The following is a 23,001-nucleotide window of genomic DNA, read 5'->3' as shown; positions in this document are numbered from 1 at the left end:
CTGCTTATATTAACAGAAATCCATGTTCTTTATAATGTCTGAGTTCAAATCTAATTTTACTTCCTCCATGGAATTTTCTCTATTTCAAATCTTGTTTTCCCCGTAAAATATGTTTTAATGAATAAATTTTTCCTTAAAGTGTATTGACCTTCTTTAAAATTCTCAAACATTGATTATATAGCTTTGCATGACATGGATGTTTATCACTTCCTTATGATTGAACTGAATTTTAATAAAAGCAAAAAATCCACAATCATTTTATGTAATGGACACCCTTGTTTTCTTCATTTCTATTTGATTTATAGTTCTTTTGACTTCTTATATGGAAGAGAAGTTGTTCAAGTAGATATGCAATCACTTTTATTTCACAGTACAATCTTCTCCACATTAGCACAATATTAAATTTTAGTAAGCTATTGATTAATAATCATTAACTGATTAATAAACAAGTAAATAAATATTTAAACATAATGCTTGTATTTGATTCAAGATATTTTTACTAATCAACTGGGGTGAAAATGGATGGAAGAATTCCTGTAGTAAAAAAATAATATTCCAGAAATTGTAAGCCCTATTGCCTCTAAGCAACTCAATCATATGCTATATAAATATCTTTATATATTTTTATATTATAAAATAAAAGATGTGACCATAGTAATGCAATGCATACAATTGATACAATGTCAAAGTCAACTTTTGCATTAGCCCAAAGCAGAAAATTAGATTTTCAAATACCACTGATCTGCAAAAACTAATTTAATATTAATCTCCACAAGGAAAATGAAAATTTGATTTCTTAGTACCTGTCTTTCCAAAATATAATATATAAAATGTTCTGAGGAAGAAACAATTGCCCCCTCAATCACACACTCAGACTAAATTTTTCATGTCCAACTCTTCTGTCTTATTCAATCCCTCTTGACTGCTTGGTTTGGACTGCCTTTTCCTCTGTCTTCAAGTTGGGCATATCTGACAGAGATAAAAGATTAGTAGAAGAAATAAAATAATTTGTTAGTATTGAAGTCTTATTCATTATTTCATTAAAATAAAATAATCAGTCTGAAGGTAATAGATATGTTTGTCTTAAGATCACTAGCAAAGTATGATAGAACAAATGAAATGAGTGCTAGTGGGATGAAACCAAGCAGCCAGTAGAGGAAAATTACAATAAGCTAAGAGGAGAAGCAAAGGAAGATGAAGTCTTCTAGGTATCCATGTAAAGTCAACTCCAAAGAATGAGAGATTATAGGAGTAGACTGATGGACAAGAAACATACCCTAGGATTAGAGAGTGCAATTGCAAGCAAGACAGTTCCATCCATCTGCCCCATGGGATCTGAGGCCCTCTCAATTAGAAACAGAATGGACATCACCATCTCAAAATACTCAAGAATGGGGAATGAACAGTGGGCTAAAGTACACTTATTTTTATTCTATTATAGACGTTATTATTCTAGCAATGGAAACATTTTGTCATTGAGTGTAAAGGCAGCTGCCACCAGAGGTTCTAAGAGGATGGGGAGGGAAGAATAGGTATAACATGGGGGCATTTTCAGGACATTGGAATTGTACTTCATGACACTGCAATGATGGATACAGGCCGGTAAACATTTTGTCATCACATATAAAAGTGTGTGGGACAGAGTGTAAACTATAATGTAAACTATAGTCCATGGTTAGTGGCAATACTTCAATATGTGTTCATCAATTGTATTGAATGTGCCATACCAGTGAAGGATGTCATTAATAGAGAAAGTGTGGGATGCGGAGGGGTGGGAAATATGAGAATCCCCTATATTTTTATTTAACAGTTATGTAATATAAAGCTTCTTTAAAAATAAAAAAAATATTAAAATAAGAATTAATGATTTCATCCTGTAAACCAACATTGTTTCTATTAATAATTTGAATGCTTTGGGGTCCAGTGAGGAAGTAAGGACATTTATTCTAAACATTTTTTCAAATAGTTAGAAAATCAAGCAAAATAAACACAAATAAATAGAAAAAAGAAATTAATAGAGACAAGAAAGAAATTAATGAAAGAGAAAACAAACATACAGACAGAGTAAAATAAGAAAGCCTAAATGATAAATCCTTGTGGGAAGTGAGAGAGAGAAAACAAAATGTAAAAAACCAAATTGAAAGGGCATAATCACACATGTTGCTGAAATTAAATAGATAATAAGAAGATTTTATGGACAATTATTTGTCAACAAACTTGACGAGTTTTATGAAATGGAAAACAAAGAAAAACCTTGATAAAAACAACATAACCGAATCAACAAGAAATTTTTAAAAATCTGGAAAGTACTGCATATTTAAAATAAGTTTAATCTGCCATTAAAAACTATTCTACAATGAAAACTCTATGCCAAGATTACTTCATCATTAAAGGAGTAGCAAATACGTCAGGGAGAAATAACATGCTTTTACATCATATTTGCAGACAAATAAAAGAGAAGATACCCCATATTATTTTCATGTGGCCAACATAAACTATACAGCAACATGAGAGAAAAACATTATAAGTAAGATGAGTTACCTATATATTTTATATACATAAAATTATATATATATATATATATATCTCAGAAAAGTTCTATACTTAGAATTTCAGTTTTGTAATAGAAAAATGGTACAAATAAGGAGACCAAAGAAAAGATGTACAGGATGAGGTCTGGGAAGGTGGAGTCAGGACATGTCACATTGACATAGATTACCATCAGAAAATATCCCACTTGCTTCAGTGTACAGATATTTTACTAGCATTTTGAAAGGCATCTTTAAAAATATATTTTTATTAGAGAGTTATGAGCTTATAAAACAATCATGCACATGTGTGGAATTCCCATACAACACCCCTCCACCAACATACTACATTGTTGTGGAACATTCATTACAAATTATGAGATAATATAATCAGACTATTATCCCTAACCATGGTCTATGACATATATTTGATATATTTTTCCATACCCCCTTTTAGTAACATAGTACATCACTGGCATTGATAAAAGAATATTGCAGTATTGCTGTTTAATTATACTGCATAGGTTATATTAATTGTATTTTCCCTTCTTCTCCAAAGTGTTACAACCTTGCAGGAGTGATACAAATCTGTTCTAGTTCACAGAAGGACATTCTCACATTTGGACTGTTAAACCACAATTCTCACTTAAAAATCAGCTGCCCTAGTTCTACCTACTCTAATGCATTACCATCAACTTGATTCATTTCCACACTTTTACAATCATGTTATTTAAAACTTCTACATATATTAAACGCCAGTTCATCTTCTTAGCCCTCCTCTTATCTCCTAATAACCTATATTCTAGGTTTTAACAATATGCATTTATTATTCATATTTAATTCATATTAACGAGGTGATGCAATATTTGTCATTTTGTGTCTGGCTTTTTTCACTTAACATAATGTCTTCAAGTTTCATCCAAGTTATCACACGTATCTTAATTTCATTTCTTCTTGCAGCAGCATAGTATTCCATCCTATGTTTATTCACCACATTTTGTTTATTCATTCATTGATTTATGGTCACTTGAGTTGTTTCCATCTTTTGGCAATTGTAAATAATGCCACTATGAACTCAGTGGGCAAATGTCTGTTCACTTCACAGTTTTCAGTTCAACTAGATGTATACCTAGTAGAGGAATACACTGGAACATATGACAGTTCAATATTTAGCTTCCTGAGGAACCACCAAACTGTCCTCTACAGAGCTGCACCATTTTACATTCCCCCCAACATTGAAGGAGTGTTCCTATTTCTTTACATCCTCTCCAACACTTACTGTTTTCTGTGTGTGTTTTTTTAATAATGGTCATCCTAGGAGGTGTGAGATGATGTCATTTTGATATACATTTCACTCATAGCTAGTGATATTGGGCATTTTTTCATGTGCTTTTTGGCCATTTGTATTTCCTCTTTGGAGAAATGTCAATTTAAGTCTTTTACCATTTTTAAATTGTATTGTATGCTGGTTCATTGTTAAGTTGTATGATCTCTTTTCACAGAATGAAAATCAAACCCTTATTGGATATGTGGTTTCCAAATATTTTCGCCCCATTGAGTGAGCTGTATTTTTTTTATGTTCTTGGCAAAGTTCATTGAATCCCAAGGTGTTAAATCTGAGAAGGTTCCCTTTATCTATGTTTTCTTTCCTTATTCATGCTTTCAGTATAAGTTATAAGGATGCACCACATAACACCAGATCTTGAGGATATTTCCCTACATTTCTTCAAGGTCCTTTATAGTTGCAGATTTTATAGCTAGGCTTTTTATCTATTTTGAGTTAACATTTGTTTTAGTATTCAATTATTTATTTAAATTTTATTGAAGTATATCATTCATAAATGAACAGAAGTAAACAATAAGTGCATGGTAAAAGTTGTGGACTTACAAAATATACATGTATGGCATCGTACAGGAGTTCAATACACCAAAACCTTGCATCATTGTGAGACATTTTTACAACTTATGAAAGGATATAGTCAAAATATAACTACTAACTTTAGCCAATATCTTACAATTGGTGTATTTCACTGCAATGCATACTATGATTATTTCTTAAATATATTTTTAATACAGAGGTTGTGAACTTATAAAACAATCATACACATATGTAGAATTCCCATATAATACCCTCTTACCAATATACCACACCATGGTGGAACTTTTGTTACAGATTATAAGATAAATATCATCATACTATTATCCTAACCATGGTCTAAGCTTTCATCTGGCACACTTTTTCCATACACTTCCTTTATCCACACAGTACATGTTTGGCATTGATGCAAGAATATTACAGCATTGCTATTAACTTCAGTCCATAGGCCACACTAATTTTATTTTTCTGTGCTTCTCCATATTCCCACCAACCTGCAATAGTGACATATATCCGCTCTAGCTCAAAGAAGGACACACTTCCATCTGTACCATCAACCACAATTCTCCTCCACCTGTGGGTTTGCTGTGTTATTCAATTCCTAGAATATTCTCTAGGTTTCTTTCGATTTACATTTACACCCCTAGACTACTCTTTTTGGCCACAATCCCATTTATAAATCAGTTGCTATTCAAGATATTGTGTTACCAACAACTCTAACCATTTCCACACTTTTATGGTGCACATTAAGCATCAGTAGTCTTTCTCAGCCCTCCTCTTATCTCCTAATAAGCTGTACTCTAGGTTTAAACTCCATGTGTTTATTCTTTATATTTAGTTCATATTAATGAGATAATAAAATATTTTTCCTTTTGTGTCTGGCTTATTTCACTCAGTATAATATCTTCAAGAATCATACATGCTATCATATGTATCCAAATTTCATTTCTTCTTACTGCAGCATAGTTTTCCACTGTATGTATAGATAGCATTTTGTTTATTAATTCATTGGTTGGTGGACACTTCGGTTGTTTCCATCTTTTGACAATCGAGAATAATGCCGCTATGTAACTCAGTGTGCAGATGTCAGTTCACATGACAGTTTTCAATTCTTCTGGATATATTTCTGGTAGAGGAAAGATTGGATCATATGACAGTTCTATATTTAGCTCTCTGAGGGACTGCTAAACTGTTTTCCATAGAGACTGCACCATTTTACTTTCCCACCAATAGTGAAGAAGTGTTCCTATTTGTCCATATCCTCTCTAGCACTTATTGTTTTCTGTTTTTTTTTTTTCAATAATGGCCATTTTATGAGGTGTGAGATGATATGTCATTGTCAATTTGATTTGTATTTCCATAATTGTTAGTGATGTGGAACATTTTTTCATGTCCTTTTGGGCCATTTGTATTTCCTCTTTGGAGGAACGTCTATTTAAATTTTTTGCCCTATTTTTATTTGATTGCTTCCTGTTTTATTGTTGAGTTGGATGATCTCCTTGTATACAATAGAAACCAAACCCCTACCAGATATGTAGTTTCCAAATATTTTCTCCCTTTGTGTGGGCTGCCTTTTTGCCTTCTTGCTGAAGATATTTGAATCCCAAAGTATTTAGGTTTGAGGAGGTCCCATTTTCCATGTTTTCTTTCATGCTTATGCTTTCAGTGTAAGGTTAAGAATGTACCACATACTACCAGGTCTTGAAGATGTTTTTCTACATTTTCCTCCAGGAGCTTTACAGCTGTATATTTTATATTTAGGTCCTTGATCTATTTTGAGTTAATTTTTTTATAAGGTGTCAGATAGGGTTCCTCTTTCATTCTGATATGGATATCCAGTTATTCCAGCACTACTTTTTTGAAGAGACTATTGTTCTCTACCTGGGTAGGTTTGAGAGTCTTGCCAAAATTCACTTGACCATAGATGTGAGAGTCTCTTTCTGAACCATCAGTTCAGTTCATTTGGTCTATGTGTCTATCTTTATGCTACTACTATGCTGTTTTTACCACTATAACTAAGTAGTATATTTTAAAGTCAGGATGTAAGATTCCTCCAACTTCATTCTTCCTTTTAAAGATATTTCTGGCTATTCAGAGCCCTTTTCCCTTACAAATAAATTTGATGATTGTGTTTTCCATTTCTTTAAAAATGCTTGTGGGGAAGCAGACTTGGCCCAGTGGTTAGGGCGTCCATAGGTCCGCGGTTCAAACCCCAGGCCCATGTGGAGCTGGCTCACGTGCAGCATTGATGTGCGCAAGGAGTGCTGTGCCATGCAGGGGTGTTCCCATGTGGGGGAGCTCCACATGCAAGGAGTACACCCCGTAAGGAGAGCCGCCCAGCACGAAAGAAAGTTCAGCCTGCAAAGGAATGGCACCGCACACACAGAGAGCTGACACAACAAGATGACACAACAAAAAGAAACACAGATTCCTGTGCCACTGACAACAACAGAAGCAGATGAAGAACACTGCAAATAGACACAGAGAACAGACAACTGGGGCGGGGGGTGGGGGGAATAAATAAATAAATAATAAAAATGGTTGTGGAACTTTTATTGGGATTGCATTGAAACTTTATTATTTTGGGTAGAATTGACCTCTTAATGATATTTATACTTCCAATCCATGAACACAGAATATTCTTCCAATTATTTAGGTCTTTTTCAAAATTTCTTTTAGCAATGCACTACAGTTTTCTGAATATAAGTGCTTTACATCCTTGGTTAAGTTTATTCCTAAATATTTGATTGCCTTAGTCACTATTGTAAATGGAATTTTTTTCCAGTCTTTCCCCTCAGATTGCACATTACTAGTGTACGAAAACACTACTGATTTTGTATTTTAATCTTGTACCTTGTCTCTCTGCTGAAATCTTTTTAAAAGCTTTAGCAGCTTTGCTGCAGTTTTTTGAGGCCTTCTATGTATAGGATCATATAATCTGTGACTAACAAAACTTTTACTTCTCCTTTCTTATTTGGTAACTTTTATTTAATTTTTGCCTGATTCCTCCAGCTAGAATGTCTAGCTTTATATTGAATCACAGTGGTAAGAATGGACATCCTTGTTTTGTTCTGTATCTCAACAGGAAAATGTTCTGTGTTTTTTCCATTGAGTACAATGTTAGCTGTGAGTTTTTCACATATGGCCTCATGTTGAGAACTTTTCCTTCAATTCCTATTTTTTACAGCATTTTTATTAAGAAATGATGCTGCAGTTTGCCAAATGTTTTTTCCGCATCAATAAATGGGATCATATCATATTTCTTCTTTGGTTTACTAATGTGGTGTATTACATTGATTGATTTTCTTGTGTTAAACCACTCTTGCATGACTCATATATTATCCACTTGATCAAGTTGAATAATTATTTTAATGTGTTGTTGGATTCAATTAGTATTTTGTTGAGGAATTTTGCATCTATAGACATTAGGGAAATGGGTGTGTAATTTTCTCTTTCTGTAATATCTTTATCTAGCTTTGATATTAGGGTGATTTTGCCTTCATAGAATGAGTTTGGTAGTGTTCCATCTTGTTAAAATTTTTTAGTTAAGATTGGTATTAAATCTCCTTGGAATACTTGATAGAACTCACCTGTGAAACCATCTGTTCCTGGGCTTTTCACTTTGGGTAGTTGTTTGATGACTGTTTCAATCTCTTTAGTTATGTTTTTTTTTCATACATTCCTAGAAAATTCTCCATTTCATCTACATTTTCTAGTTGGTACATGTACAGTTGTGCATACTATCCTTTTATGATCTCTTTTATTTCTGTGGCATCAGTTGTAATGGCCCCACACATATTGTAATTTATTTTTATTTGTATCTTCTCTCTTTTTTTCCTTATCAGTCTAGCTAAAGGTTTGTTGATTTAGTTACTCTTCTCGAAGAACCAACTTTTGGTGTTAATTCTGTATTGTTTTCTAATTCTCAATTCATTTATTTCTGCTCTGATCTTTGTTATTTCATTCCTTCCCTTTGCTTTGGTAAGGGTATGCTGCTCTTTTTCTAATTTCTCCAGCTGTGTAGTTAGATCATTTTTCTAGCTCTTTCTTCTTTTTTAACGTAAATTTGGGGACTTTAAAATTTTCCCTCAGAACTGCCTTTGCTGTAACCCATAGATTTTTAAATGTTGTGTTCTTGTTTCCATTCATCTTGAGATTTTTAAAAATTTCTCTCACAATTTCTTCTTTCACCGACTGATTATTTAACTGTTTTGTTTAATTTCCATATATTTGTGAATTTTCCTTTTTTTAATCTGTTCTTGATTTATTCCATTATGTTCCAAGAAAGCTCTGTATAATTTCAATCTTGTTGAGTTTACAGAGATCTGCTTTGTGACTCAACATGTGGTCTATCCTGGAAAAAAGTCCATAAGAAATTGGGAAGAATGTATATCCTGCTCTTTTCAGATACAATGTTCTTTACATGTCTTTTAGGTTTAGTCCATTTGTCATATTATTCAAGCTCTCTGTTTCCTTTTGATTCTCTGCCCAAATGTTCTATCCAATGCCGAGAGTGGTGTATTGAAGTATACAACTATTATTGTAGAGACATCTATTTATCCCTTCAGTTTTGCCAGTGTTTGCTTCATATAATCTGTGGAATTCTGTTTATGATTATAATTTCTTTGTGGCCAACTACCCATTTTATTAATATATAATGTGCTTCCTTGTCTCTTATGACAGCTTTGCTTTTAAAGTTTTTTTGTCTGATATCTTTGGTCACTGCATGTATGGAATATGTTTTACCAGCTTTTCACTTTCAATCTATTGTTATCCTTGGGTCTAAGGTGAGTCTCTTGTATCTTTTGTAAACAGAGTATAGATGGCTCATATTTTCTTATCCTATCCATCAGTCTGTCTTTTGATTGGGGAGTTTAAACCATCAATATTCAATGTTTTTACTGTAAAGGCAGTTTGTTACTCATTTTGATCTTTGGTTTTCATTTGTCATCTTTTATTTTTACACTCTTTTTACACTTTTAATTACTTTTACTGATATCTGTATTTCTAGACTCTCTTTCAAGCCTCTCTTTCTTGTCTTTTCTTTTCAGGATGTAGAGTTTACTTTAATATTTCCTACAAAGGTAGTTTCTTTCTTATAAACTCTCTCAGTTTCTGTTTATCTGTGAATATTCTAAACTCACTCTCACATTTGAAAGGCAATCTTGTTGAATATAAGATTCTTAGCAGGCAGTTTTTTCTTGCACAAGCTTAAATATATCATACTACTGCCTTCTGAGCACCATGTTTTCTGATGAGAAATTGGAATTGAATTGTACTGGGTATCAATTATTTTTGATGTCTCACTTTTCTTCTGCTGTTCTCAAAATTCTTTGTCTTTGACATTTGACATTCTGATTAGTATGTGTCTCAGAGTATTTAGATTTATTTAGATGGGAGTACATTGTGTTTCTTGGACATTGATATCTATATTCTTCAATGGGATTAGGGAATTTTCAACCATTTTCTTTTTTTCCTACAAATATTCCTTCTTCCACTTTTCCCTTCTATTCTCCTTCTGGGACACCCATGATACATATGTTTGCTGTCTCTTGCCAACAATTACTTCCTTGAGACCCTGTTAATTTTCCCCCATTCTTTCTTTTATTGAGGCACTGGGGACATCAAGGATTGATTTCTGGGGACCTCATATGTGGGAAGCTGACACTCAACCCCTGAACCAACCACTAGAGCCACATCTACTACCTCCATTCTTGCTTTATCTATCATTCTATGCATCTGCTTTTGGAGGTCATGTCTTCGACCTAACTGATCCTTTCTTCCCCTACCTAAAATCTGCTGTATATGTGCAGTGTATTTTTAATTTCATTAATTGTGACTTTCATTCACATAAGATATGCTGTTTTCTCTGTAGTCTTTCAAATTCTTCTTTGTGCTCACCCAGTGTCTTCTTAATACCCTTAATCTCTGTAGCCATCTCATTGAATTTATTAAAAAGATTTGTTTGCACATCTGTGATTAGTTATCTCAACTGCTTAATGTCTTCTAGAAGCTTATCTTGTTCCTTTAACTGGGCCATATCTTCCTGTTTCTTGGTATGGATGGTAATTTTTTGTTTGTGTCTTGGCATTTGGCTTACTAGATGTCTTTATTCTGGGTGCAGTTTCTCTCTTTAGTTTAGGGCTTTCTTGCCCTTTCTTCCTTGCTTGTTGTATAGTAGGAATTTGCTGGACATCAAAGTTAGAATAGCAGCTACTGGCCTCTTTCCAAGCTGGACAGGTTTAAACTTTAGCCATTTTTAAGATTATACTTTTGCCAGCCAAATTTACTAATCAATATCTGAAATTGGTCCCTGGTCAAATTTTCCCATTTTTTGGGAAATGGAGCTTCCAATTCCACCCATGGGATAGCTCTCAAGGTGGCTTGCACCACTAACGGAGGATAGGCACTGGTCTCTGCAGTGTGGAGTGCTCTACTCACGAAACTTCACTTCAGATGGGAAGTCTACTTTCATTCTTTCAAGGAAATTGCCAGATGCTCTTCTGATCTCCTGGGCCCTAAAATGGGTACTTTAGATAGCTCTGGGTGATTATAAATGCTCTGTAGAATGTGTTGACTCTTGGAGCTCCTTACTCTGCTGCTATCTTGTTGCACATCCCTCAATAGATAGACATTTTTCATTTAATCAATGACTACCTGTTAGAACTCAATCTCAAGACCACCTCCTCTTCCCAGAAGTCAGGTTTGTATGAGGTGGCACAAAGTCCAACCCCCTAATCACATGGTTAGTTTTTCTATGGTGGCCAGCCCCCACCCTAAGATTACCAGTGTTGCTGGCCCCGCCCAACTCATCTACTTAGGATAATGTATCAACTGTTGTCCAGAGTGTTTGTGATGAATAACAAACACTTCTATCACACAGGGAAAGGCCAAGTATTCAGAGGTGACTTCCAGAGAGCCAAGACAAAAGACAGACCTCTAATACGTATAGCTCAAATTCCTTACAATACATATATGAACAATGCCTAGTACAAAATGGTCTAATTAAATGTCAGCTATTTCGATTTATTGATTCAGCTATAATAATGGAGCAATTTACAGAAAGCTGATTGGGTTGGATCTCTTCCCCACATGGTTCTATGAGAAAACAAAACAAAACAAAAAACAGTGGAGGCTATGAAGAAGGGTATTGATTATGGCATTAACAGCATAATGAAATAAGTGTGAATGAAAAGCTCTTCCTGCCCTGAAAATGTGTTGGAAGATGGAAACTTGATGTAGTCAGAGCCAGTGTAGTGGCCATTTGTTTCATCCAATCAAATGGAGCCCAACAAGAGGGATGGCTGCAAAGTCATGTGTGTTAGTCAGACAGAGGGGCATCATGGCAAGTACTGGAAATCTGTTGACTTTTACAAAGGTGTTTCTTTGGGGAAAAAGTTTATGGTTACATGGCCCTAAAGAGTCCAACTCAAGGGTACATTCTCACCAAAATCAGTTGCCACTTCTTGAAGTAAGATGGCAACTGATCCCTACAAGGGTTCAGGCTCCCCCTCTACAATTGTCTCTAAGGGCTTCCTATATTAGTCTCAGCTGTCTTCCAAAGTTCAGCTGTAAGTTATCAGGCAAATGGTCCATCTCTCCCCAAAGCTTTAACTGTTTGAGCCTCCTCAGTTCTGTCACATGGCAAGCAGGATCGAAAAGGCAATGTTCTCTCCTCTAGTGTCTATGGAGCTCTCTCTGTTCCTTGAGTGAGTGACTGTTCATTCAGTCCACCAATGGAGCATAGATCCAAACCTGAGTCACACCCTACTGACATGGTTGAATCAAAGCCACCATCCCAACAGGTAATTTAATCAAGACATGTTAGATGAATCCAATGCAATCAATGGTATCACATCCAGAGGGATAGAATAGTTTACACGCATCATCTTTTTGGAGATTAACAAATAATCTCAAACTACCACAGCATGCAATGTCTGCAGGCCCAGAGGGCATCAAAGTTGGTTTAATACTCTGCTGTCACCGTCTTGAAACTCTTAATATTTTAAAAATAATAGTCCATGCACCAGATACCATAAATTATGTAGTCAAATTGAAAAGTGTTATGGGAAATTCCTAAGTTGTATCTCTTTACTGATTTCTTTGAAGAAAGTTGTATAAGGTGGAGTTGTTGCTGGAGTTAAGGAGTAAAGAGGTTCAGGTATCAAACTATTTCGTCAACTACTCACCATCCCTATCTGTGCCCTACCTTTCAATGGGAGTCTGATTCTAAAATGTATGAGAAAGCTAAGGGAGTTCTTTTAAAGCTAACAACTAAACATGACTATATTCTGAATACAGTTCTCAGGTTTTATAAGAACTAGCATAAAAAATATTTAAATTTATTGCATATGTAAGTGTATATATATATATTTTTTGGGGATTCTAGGCATTCAAACTAGGGCTTTGTACTTGTGAAGCAGGCACACATCCACTGAGCTACATCCACTCCCCAGAGTGTATGTTCTTTTATGGCTGAGATAGGCACTATGTGTGTGTTTGTGTGTGTGTTTATATGAGATCAGTGTAGACTATGTGTCATAAAAAGACAGTTTTAAATTGAATGGAATTTTTCTGCAAAATTTTCTTAAGGTTCCAAAACAGCAAAATTCAACATGGAGTAATGAAACATGAATTTTAATGTAGAGGGAATAAATATGCATGAAATTATTCAGGTTTATTCTGTAGCTGTGATGATACTTACAATATGGATTATCAGCTCAAGCTAAAAGACAGAGGAGATTACTTGATCACACTGATAAATAGAATAATTCAGTCATCTATGAAAATATTAACATTGTTATAGATAAAGCAATGTCACCAAAATTTAATTTTAAACATCATCCCAATTAATGTATTTTATTGGTTAAACAGAGATAACAATGATTTCCTTTTTCTCCTGATTTTCAAAATATTTAGATAAATTCTTAAATAACTATCCTGCACTTATTTGGATAAAAATCCCAATTCTGAAGAATAGATGTGAGTCCAGAAAACACGAAAAGGTACAACTTTTGTCATGTAATTATTCAAAATTTAGAATTTTAACAATAATCATAAATGACTGTGTTAATGGTATATATTATCCTGAAGAGATGACTGACTTTAGAATATAGTTTGTTATCCAAAATTGCTACATTACCTTCCCCCACATTGTTTTTATCCTAGGCAAAAAGTCTTTAATTCCTGAGCTTGGCTTTCTTGTTCCAGTCTCTAAGGACATTAGTCAACTGGGAAATGACTTGTAATGATTTGGAAGCTCTAGATCAGTACATGGGTATACAATTTCAGGTTAAAGCTTTTGCTAGTATTCTGTAAAGCTAAAATAACTAGCTCTGATGCAGTTCACTATCCTATTGGATCCTCCTCCCTAGTCACCAAATCCCCATATTGTGCTTTTATGATTAACATAAAATCGGTTTCATTTTCTTTTGTTTACACTTTGTAGAATGGTTCGCCTTGTGGTGACCCTCCTTTGGGAACTGATTGCCTGATTTCCTTCCACATCAATGAACATAGCCTGGTTCCTAAATGGATTCGTGGGTGTAACCTACTACCTGCCTTGTCTGCTGTGCTATCTTTCAAAACATTATTGCCCTTAGCTTCCTTTGGTTGAACTTCACTAATCTTTATCCTTTCACTTATAACTGTAGATCTATATATAATTTTAATATTTACAATAAATGTGGGAAATAGATATTATTACTATAATTGCTATGTTACTGGTTGGTAAAATGGTACATTAGAATGTTCATTACCTAAAGTCACAGAAGTGACAGAGTCATAAGTGATAGAGGCTGTGAACTTAATAGCTCAATTTCCCAAAATTTGCATATAGCAATACATAGTTCAGTTCTTTTCTGGGAATGACACATTACTAACATTATATTTATTAAATCTACAATTAAATTTTATATTATTTATCTCTGATTATCTGTACTTAGTCCATAAAATAAAATCACTGTCTTTCAGATCAAACTTAATATAGTGTATTTTCTAGGCCAATTATACAATGACACTAACCTCAAAGAAAAATGGTTTCTATGGACAAGTAATTTGAAACTGTCAGGAATGTAAGTCAGAAGTTGTGAGTTCAAGAGCAAATAAAAACAATTGTTTGTGAATATGTGTGAGAGTGTGTATACATCTGTGTGTGTGACTGCAAAAGTGAGGGAAATGATCCTAAACTTAATTAAGAAATCACAAAATGTAAAAACCGAAGTGAACATGAAAGTCATATATATCAATTTTTGTAGTAGAGTCATGGATGGACAGAAATTCAATCTATCACACATATCTAAAATGAGGCTTCTTCTAGAATACGTTAAAAAATTTGAAAGCATTCAGCACAAGTTATTGCTTTCTTAAAACCCACAGGCAGAAAAGGAAACCCTTAAAATTGTATGTCATACTAACTCAGAATGAAAATTATTTCCTTCAGCAATGCAACAAGCCACTGTCAAATCCAAATCAGCAAACAATTCATTGTATACTGTGAAAGAGGGGACGTCTCAACTAATGAATAAAAATGCCTCATTTCTAACAAAATACAAGATGACTGTTCTCTCCTATGTAGTCTGCCTCATTTCTGGCAATGGCCAATTCTTTCATAATCATCTAAAGAATTAGAGGCACTGGAGAATGTTAATAAATTTTTTTTTGCAAAGTTCCCCATTTAAAATTGTAATTCATTATTCATTCTCACAGAACCAATGCACAATATGAATATATTTGCCTAATTCTTAGTGCAAAATTTAAGAGTTTATAATTTTCAGAAAAGCATCCTTTTCTTCAGACACACTCAAAATTTTTCCTATTATCTTAAAGTAGATTACAATACCTCAGATTGTCCTGATCATCTGCTTTTAAGCCAGGAACTAAGATCAAGCATTTGTTTAACTTTGGCTAAAATCTGAGTAGATCATCATATTTATAGTTCATATTTACCATCAGTGAAATATGAAACAGCTGTAGGTGTCCTGCTTTGGTATCCTTGTACCAAAATAAATTGGGTAAACTTGGAAGGATTTTCCTTGGTGGAGAAGGGGTTGTTTTGGTTTATTTTTCCATTACACAAGAAATATGCTGTTTTTGAAAAGAGATATAAAAAATAGGCATAAGTTTAGTCTTTAAATATATCTAATCTCTGCTATTATAAACTCTTAACATTAACATCTTTTCAGCAACACTTTGCTCAGGGTCCATTTTGAAGTTACTTTGTTCAGTCAAGGGTACTAGAAAGGCACAGAGATGTCCATAGTTCTCATGCCCTTAGAGATAGCCTGGACATACAAATCTATTGCAATATATGAAATTTAAAAACCTATATCTTTACTAAAGAGATCAGAAACAAAGACCAAACAGTAGGGTGGCTGTCCTGAGGGTGCAGCAGAAACTATTTGTGTTTTCATCAAACAATTCGATACCTGGTATGTATTAATGATGGCTTTACAAATGAAATTCAACATGGGTTCCTTGTAAGGATATTGTATTTCATGAGAACTATTTTTCAGAACAAGTAAAATTTGTTTTTAAAGCTGCTTAGCTCTGATGACTCATAAACAAAATTATGTAGAAGAGTAAAATAATTGGAATACTTGGAACTAACACCCACTCAGTGAGAGGTGATTAATCCTATTTTAGAAGAAAAAAATATAGAATTGCAAAACTGAAGGTCACCTCCAGGCATAGCTATGCTTATCTATTTAGTGCAGATTTTGAAAATCCTATATTTAAAGATATCTGTGGTTGATATTTCATGTCTTTCTTTAGAAACATAGTCCTCTGTTTAGTAAACTGTATGATCAACAATATCTTCTTGGGTCAAAAGAGTCACCAGATAAGTCTGCTAAAAATGCAGACTGCCAAAACCACTTTCAGAATTCTGTTTCATTTGATGGATTTAGATGATGCAGTAATAGATATTATAACACTTCCCAGGTGACTCTGGCATAGATATATTGTGGCATGCTTTGAGAAACACTGCAACAGGTTAACTAAAATCCATTCAATACCCTTTGGAATGACCTGTCAAAATCCTGACTCTGGCATCTTACCACACTAAACATCCAAATATCCTTAACTACTTGCATAGGTATAGGCATGACACAAATATTAGGGAAACTATGATAGCACTTAGAGGAATGTTAAAGAGGTCAGACTAACAGAACTACTGACTAAGCTTCAGTAAATAATTGTTCTTTATCCTTACACTGCTGTAAGCTTTCATTTGATTCATTTCAATGATTAATTACATGCCTGTCCTCTATTTTCAATGTAAATGCTAAGTCCCTTACTTAACAACTTGCTAAAATGATCCACTGTTTCTTGGGCTAAAGCACTTCTTTGATTTTTCTGATTCATTTTGACTACCTTATAAGGGTGGGTTTATATTTGTCACCAATTATTGACAGACACCTTTCCATCAATGTTCACTAGGCCAATATTGGTCAATTGAGTGAACTTGCAAATCCGCCATCCCCTTTCCCAGGACTCCTTAAGTGTCCCCCCAAATGATCTGAAGTGATTCCCAGCTGTTAGTCTTACAAAGTAAATTATTTCACAGAATTGCCTCCGTGTTTCACTCTATTTGCACAGCACCTCAACTGTAATTTATTTTGTATTATTTCTTAAAACAATGTCTTTTAAGTTGAGTCATGGTGAATTCCTTAAAATCTCATAGTTTGAGTTGAGAAATTGACTAGATTTGGAAATCTTTGGTCCTATAGTGAGTAAGAGAGGACACAAGTCCTCCAATCCTTCTTTTATCCCATACAGGCATACCTGGGTCAGGCGCTGTTGCTATACAAAACATGCTCTGTACTTGATGAAAGGGAATCTCTTCCCTTATTGTTATTTTCCCATCTTTTAGAGCATGCAAGAAATTAAATCTTTCTTAGAAAACCGAGTTCTCAGACAGGCTCTTGTATGCTGCCCAGAACTAGGAGATTTTGAGGTTCATGGGAAGTGGCAGCTCTTTCTGCTAGAGAGGAGAAAGCTATCATTGTCGTGAGAAGTAAAGTGAGTGCAGTTTGTCCTACAAAGAGTAGGGCAGAAAACCTCTTGCGGAATCTAGCTCGCCTTCCAGCAAACCAGAATGGACTGCCAGGGATATTTAACACACTTCAGATAAGTATAGTTTTACTTATATTTATGTAGACGAGGGGTTCTTAACCATTTTTATTCCACAGATCCCTTTGTCAGTCAAGTGAAAACCATGGATCCCTTATTAAGTTCACACTATTCTGTGTATTATTTAATTATCTTGTATTATTTAATAAACCTATCACACCTGCAGCTACATGTCCCCAGAAGAATATATATTTTTTTAAAATTTGAATTCAAGGTCATGGCCCCTTGTTAAGAATCCCTGATCTTGACCATATTCCAACAACTAGGGTTTCTTTTCCTTTTCACTTATTATAAGAATAAAAATAAAATACATAGCCACTATTTTGTAAATATATATATATATATATAGCAATATGTTGGGTACCAACTAAAATTATCTTGTTCATTTTTCTTTGGGAACTAGACCAATAGTGAATAATCAAGGCATTAAGAGACAAATACGTGTCCACTGAACTAAGTCATGTGTTATTAATTGCCATTCATTTCACTCGACTTTTGCTTTATTTTAAAAAGTGAACAAATTGGAAAGATGGTATCAAATTGGAGAGATAAGGCTCAGCTCTTTCCCAAAAACAAAAGCTTGCCAAGGGACTTGCTTTGGGGGTCAGTAGACCCGGACAGTACTTCACAATTCCCAGGAGGGTGAGGGAGAGAGCAACAAAGAAACTAAACCAATGAACTCTGAGATACTAAACCTCCCAAGTACTAGGAAAGGCTCTTCTCCCCCACTCCTGAGACACTCAGCAGGGGTAAAACCCCAGGCTCATTGCGACTTACTGAGATGATAACATTTGTCTTCCTTCCTGTCAGCTGTTACAAGGTAAAAGGGAGACGGAGTCAAGGGGCATTTCTTTAGTGAATTTGGACAGTGTAGCCCGCTTTGATCTCAACTCTGAATAAAACCTAGAGATACATCTCAGTGGAAAGACACACTAATGAGCACCATCTACTGGCTGGTCTGGGAATTACATGGACAAAAACTGCTTTTAGATCACTTTACCCCACCCTAAGGAGAAGGTCTGCAACCCACTAGTGCGTCCTTGGCAGTAGTTTGATAACGTAAGCCAGGAAATCTTAAAGACTTAGGATAAGTTGAACAAAATATTAAAGAAGAACTGTGAAAAAACTAATAACAATTGGCAGGAGAGAGAAATTGACCATCAAAGTAAATTCACTAACACATCAGATATCTAGACATCAGGAAAAAATTAGAAGCTATACTAGGAGGTAGGAAGAGATGGTCAAGGAAAAGGAACAAACAGGATATCCCAAAGAGATATGGTTTTAAGACAATCAATCAATGATAATCACACAAATCTCCTAAATCACTTCAAAGAATTTAAAGAAAATATGACTAAAGAGATAAAGATATTAAGAAGATACGGCATGAGCAAAAAGAACAACTTGAAAGTCCACAAAAAAAAAAAAATAGACCTTATGTGAGTGAAAGACATGATCGATGAGATTAAAAATCCATTAGAGGTACATAACTGCAGATTTGATTTGCTTAAAGACAGAATTAGTGATTTCAAAGACAGAACATCTGAACTGGAAAAGACAGGAAAACAAAAAGAGAAGAGAATGGAAAAATTGGAAAATGAGTCTCAGGGAATAGAATGACAATGTGAACAAAAGTGTATGCAACATCCGTGTCCCAGAAAGAGAATATGGAAAAGGAGCAGGAAGAATATTTGAGGAAATAATGATTGAAAACTTCCTTATCCTTATGATAGACATAAATATGACTATCCAAGAAGGACCATGCACTCTGAAAAGAATAAATCCAATAGACCTACCAAGAGACACTTACTATTCAGAATGACAAATATCAGATAAAGAGCAGATTTTGAAAGCCTCAAGAAAAAAGCAAAACATCAAATATAATGGAAACATGATATGATTAAATGCTGACCTCTCTTCCAAAGCCATGGAGAGAGAAAGTGGTATGATATATTTAAGGTATTGAAAGAGTAAAACTGCCAGTCAAGAATTCTGTATCTGGCAAAGCTGTCCTTCAAAAATGAAGATTTCAAGCTCTTCACAGACAAACAAAAACTTATAGAATATGTTACAAAAAAAACAAACAAACAGAGTACAAGAGATACTAAAGGGAATGCTGGAGCCTGAAAGAAAAAAAAAAACAAGGATGAGAGACTTGGAGAAGAGTGAAGAAATGAAGATTATTGGAAAGGCTAAATTAAAGAATAAAGAGATAGACAATAGTATGTTATGACAACAGAAAGTAATGGCTTTACATTTATAACACGGAATGTTAATGACTTGAACTCCCCGATCAAAAGACAGAGACTGATAAAATGGATAAAAATGTATGTGAGGCATCTATATGTTGTCTATGAGAGACTCACCTTAGACAAAAGTACACATCCAGATTAAAAGTGAAAGGTTGGAAAAAGATATTCCATACAAATAGTAACTGAAAAAAGAGCTGGAGGAGTGATACTATTATCAGAACAAATAGATGTTCAATGCAAAATGGTTATAAGGGATGAAGAAGGTCTTTATATATTAATAAAAGGGGCAATTCAATGACAAGAAATAACTATTCTAATATTTATGCACCTAACCTACATTCCCCAAGATACGTGAAGTACACACAGGAAAAACTGAAGGGAGAAATAGATAACATTACAATGATAGTTGGAGACTTCAATATACTACTCTCAGTATTGGATAGAACATCTAAACAGAGGATAAATAAAGAAACAGAGAGCTCGAATAATATGAAAAATGATCTAGATCTAACAGTCACCTATAAAGCATAGAACCCCAAAATATCAGGATGTACATTCTTATCAAGTGTACATGGATACTTCTCTTAGTTAGACCAAATGCTGGGCCACAAGCCAAATCTCAATACAGTTAAAAAGATTGATATTTTACAAACCACTTTCTCTGATCATAGTGGAATGAAGCTGGAAATCAATAATGGATGGAAAAAAGAAAAAAATTAAAAATATATGGAGATTAAACAACACATTTTTTAATAATTAGTAGGCCAAAAATTAAATTTCAAGAGAATTCAGGAAATATCTTGAGAAAAATGAAAATGAGAACACAAGAAATGAAAAACTATGGAACACTGCAAAGGCAGTGCTGAGAGGGAAATTTATAGCTCTCACTGCTTACATTAAAAAAAGAAATAAGAGCTAAAATTGATTATCTAACTGCACCTGGAAGAACAAGAAAAAGAAGAACAAACTAATCCCAAACCAGGCAAAGGAAAGAAATAGTAAAGATAAGAGCAGAAATGCATGAAATTGAGAACAACATCAACAAAAAAATAGAATCACCAAAACCAAAAGTTGGTTCTTTGAGAAGATCAACAAAATTGACAAGCCTTTAGCTAGACTGAGAGAGAGAGAAGAGAAAAAGAGAGAGAGAGAAGAAACAAATAAATAAAATCAGAAATGAGAAGGGGATATTACCACTGACCCTGACCCTGTAGGAATAAGAGACATCATAAGAGGATACTATGGAAAACTGTATGCCAAAAGACCTAGACAATATAAATGAGATGGACAAATTCCTAGAAACTCTCCAACCATCTACACTAACTTTAGAAGAAATAGGAGACCTCAATAAACCAATCACAAATGAAGAGATTGATATAGACATCAAAAACCTCCCAAACATGAAAAGCCAGGGACCAGGTGAATTCTACCAATCGTTCAAAGATGAACTAGTACTGATCTTGCTGAACCCTTTCCAAAAACTTGAACAGGAAAGAATACTAGCATACTCATTCTATGCCAACATCATCTTAATACCAAAACCAGATAAAGATACTATATAAAAGAAAATTACAGTCCAATATTTCTAATGCATATACACCCAAAAACTTCACCAAAATATTTGCAAACAGAATCGAAAAGCACAATAAAAAAATTAAACACCATGTCCAAGTGGGTTTTATCCCAGATATGCAAAGATGGTTCCCACAAGAAAATCAATTAGTGTAACAAAACCACATTGATAAATTGAATGTGAGAAATCTCATGATCATCTTGATTGATGCAGAAAAGGCAACTGACAAAACACAGCACTGTTTCTGATAAAAACACTCCAAAAATAGGAATAGAAGAAAGATTTCTCAATATGGTAAAGTGCATTTATGAAAAACCTACAGCTAGTAGATGCACCGTCGTCCGGTCCGCGTCTGCTGCCCTTTCGCCGGATGCTCCTGCGTCGCCTGGGGGCGCCGTGTTGGCAGCTGCCCGCGGGTTGCGGGGCCCTGCTGGGCGACTGCGAGGCAGGGCGCAGCCTCCTTCCGGGCCGTGCCCGGGGCCTCCACCGCACGCTTGTGTTCTGTGGCAGCAAGAACTTGCTCAAGAAGTTCGCCTGGAAAACCCGAAAGAAGTTTTGGTATGAAGGTCCTTCCTTGGGATCTCACTTAACTCACAGACCGTCGAAGTTGGAATTCCTTTTGAAGAATACCCCGAAGAAAACCAGGAAGGAAGACCACTTGGCCTAAGGGTCCTGAATGGCCTTCTCCACAAAGCACTCGCGGACCTGTTCTGCTCATCCCAAGTGAGTCAGGAGATCTAGAACCTGAACGTGGCGCTGTCCAACGTGAAACAGACTTCAGTCTTCTCAGCCTGCCATGTGTACTGGAAGACAACCCTCCCTGCTGAGCAGAACCAGCACACAGGAGCCATTCTCCAGAGCAGCGCCGCAAGCCTGAGGCATCTTGTGATGACCCAGCGAACCCTGAGGAACATGCCGCTTATCGTTTATGTTCGTGACGAAGAAAATGCAGCTGTAGCCGAGACTGACCGTATTGGCAATTGCTGATTTTGGACCCCCAGAGACAAAAGAAGATTTCATAGAAAATGATTTCAGGGAGCCCCCGGGTCTCGACACTGAGCCCCCAAGCCTGAGCGGAATCGACCACAAGGTGCTCAATAAGCAAATCCTGGAATACAGACGGAAGAAGGAGAACCGGCTCGCAGCCGAAAGCCCATGGCTGGGACTGCAGCAGCTGAGGAGAAAAGCCAGTCCCGCCGCCCGCCTCCCTCCCCCCCATGGCAACTGCTCCGCGAGGGACTTCCTGCGGGGGTCGGAGGAGAGCTACGCGGACCGGGAGAGCCACACGGGCCTGCAGGACTAACACACCCCTCGCTCGTGAGCCCGGAGCGGGGAGGGCGTGGGCTGGGGGCTGCCCACGCTGCCGCGCCCCGGGCCCTGTTTGGAGAGACAGGGCAGGAGACCCTTGTGCGAGGTCTCTCCAAGGTAGAGCGCTTGTAAGGGGCAGTGAGGTCCGGGGTAAGGCTGACGCCCGTGGGCCCGGCCCCTTGCTTCAGTTATGGCTTAAAAAGTTACCATAGTTTACGTTTCAAAACAAAAAACAAAAACAAAAAAAAATCCTGCAGCTAGTATTGTACTCATTGGTGAAAGACTGAAATCTTTCTCGCTGAGATCAGGAACAAGACCAGGATGCCCACTGTC

At 35.6% G+C, this 23,001-nt stretch overlaps 1 pseudogene; it reads left to right on the top strand.

Moving 5' to 3' along the window:
• The first annotated feature begins 21,730 nt into the window (after window positions 1-21,730).
• LOC131273497 (putative ribosome-binding factor A, mitochondrial pseudogene) lies at window positions 21,731-22,663 on the top strand (annotated as a pseudogene).
• The last annotated feature ends 338 nt before the right edge of the window (window positions 22,664-23,001 follow it).

Source organism: Dasypus novemcinctus, chromosome 15, assembly GCF_030445035.2.
Source record: "Dasypus novemcinctus isolate mDasNov1 chromosome 15, mDasNov1.1.hap2, whole genome shotgun sequence".
NCBI lineage: Eukaryota > Metazoa > Chordata > Mammalia > Cingulata > Dasypodidae > Dasypus > Dasypus novemcinctus.
This window is presented reverse-complemented; position numbering and strand designations above follow the sequence as displayed.